This window comes from Triticum aestivum, chromosome 4A, assembly GCF_018294505.1.
Source record: "Triticum aestivum cultivar Chinese Spring chromosome 4A, IWGSC CS RefSeq v2.1, whole genome shotgun sequence".
NCBI classification, from domain to species: domain Eukaryota; kingdom Viridiplantae; phylum Streptophyta; class Magnoliopsida; order Poales; family Poaceae; genus Triticum; species Triticum aestivum.
Genome location: NC_057803.1, coordinates 179,607,877 through 179,609,856, shown reverse-complemented (window position 1 = coordinate 179,609,856; position 1,980 = coordinate 179,607,877).

The following is a 1,980-nucleotide window of genomic DNA, read 5'->3' as shown; positions in this document are numbered from 1 at the left end:
ACCTCGTCCAGCAGTGGTCTTCTTCCTCGGAAGAGTGGGAGCAGCTAAGGAACTTGGAGCAGCTGAGGAACTTGCAGAGGCTTCTGAGGCAATAGATATGCCTGTGGTCCTTTGGCACGTGGCAAGATGCACAGGTGCTGAGGATTTGGTCGGAGCAGCTGAAGACCTTGGCGGAGGAGCTGAAGATTTTGTAGGAGCAGGAGCAGCGTGAGGAATTGGTCGTGAGGGCTTTGAGGAATCTGGCCGTGAGGGCATAGCTGAGGAACTCGGCCGTGAGGGCATTTCTGGTGAAGCACTGGCCTTGTGAGCAGGCTTCTTTGGCATGACCTTCTTCGGCTTTACAGAGGCCTCAACAGTAGCAACGGTAGCAGAGTCTTCGTTGAATTTCCTCACTACATATTTTGCTTGTTTGGCCAACTTGGCCTGGCGCTTGGCCCATTCATCAGGATAATCCTCACCACGCTTGAGGCTGGTGGGATCAGCTATTTGACCATGTGCCAACAGAGGTCTTGGGCATGGACGATTTAGTGCAAAAATTTTCATATATTTGGGAGTGACATATCTGTACTCCCTCCACTCTGTTGCCCATCTCCTCTCAATCTTTTGAATGTGCACCTAGCGCTGATTTTTATCTTCCTCAGGGGGTGTGCAATACCCAGCATAGATGTCCTCAGGGATTTCAAAGGCAGTGTTGACCGCAGGCCTCTTTCCTCCATTCTGTGGCTTCTAACCATCAGCCATTTTCATCAGTTGAGGAATTTGAACAATTGAATTCTCTGAAGAAGTATGCAACTTTTCTTCAAGGAATGCTGCAAATGAGTTAAGTTGATGAGAATCTAGTGATTCAGCAACTGACATGAGTACCTATGACTAGAGTATAGTTGCGAGGAATTTGAAGTCATATACGTTCTCAGAGGTTTTTCAAAAAGAACAAGTTTGAGGAATTTGACCAGATGAGTCTTGAAGAATTTCACTAAGCGTTCTTTGTCTTAGGTTCCAGAGATGTATAGATTGAAAATCCACACATTTGAGGAATCTTGAAGAAAAACATAGCTTAGAGAAATGAATCAAGAACAGATGACATGTGAGGTGTTTTAGTGTGTGAAGATATGAAGAAAAACACCTTTGAGGATTTTCTAGAAATCATTTGAATCATAGAGGGCAGTAAAAGTAACTTTTAATTACCTTGGACGAAGAGCATGACAAACTGGAATGTGGAGATGTGAAGTTCGTCAGTGCAGATCTTCCAGGCCCTAACTTGGCGGAGGAAGACGGCTACGGCGGCGGCGGAGTGAAGATTTCCGCGGCCGGCGCGAGTATGACGGCGACGAGGTCGAGGCAGTGAAGCTCTTCCTCACCGGCGACGATGATGTAGGGGTGGGGCTAGGGTTTGAGAAGCTCGAGCTGGAGAGAGGTTGAGCGGAGTAAAGGAAGTGAGGAAGGGGAAGGGGGTATTTATAGCCACGGTGAAAAACTGTACGCCCGAAGAATTTGGACGAACGTGCCCCTGACCGTTCTCATTCGCTTGACATGTGTCACCCATGTACTGAGAAGTGGAGATCGTGTGCGATCGTGGGTGAATAGATAAGTATATCGTGGGATGCGGAATAGTTTGAGCGTCAAAGCCGAAAATTTATATAAGAGAGGTTTTAAAGTTCCATTCGCAATTTCTTCAGCTGACAAGGACACTATGAAGATTTTGAATGAGTTTCAAATAGAACGCACATGAAGAATTTGTGAATAGATTGGGTTGAGTATAGCATAGAGGGGGAAGGGTCCGATCACATTCACTTAGCAGAAAAACCAACTTGAAGAAATAGTCATAAGTGAATGCTGTAGAGGACATAAACTCATATATATATATATATATATATATATATATATATATATATATATATATATATATATATATATAGCCAATGAAGAAAAATGACGGAAACAGTGAAGACAATGCAAAGTTGAAGAATTTGAACAACTGAG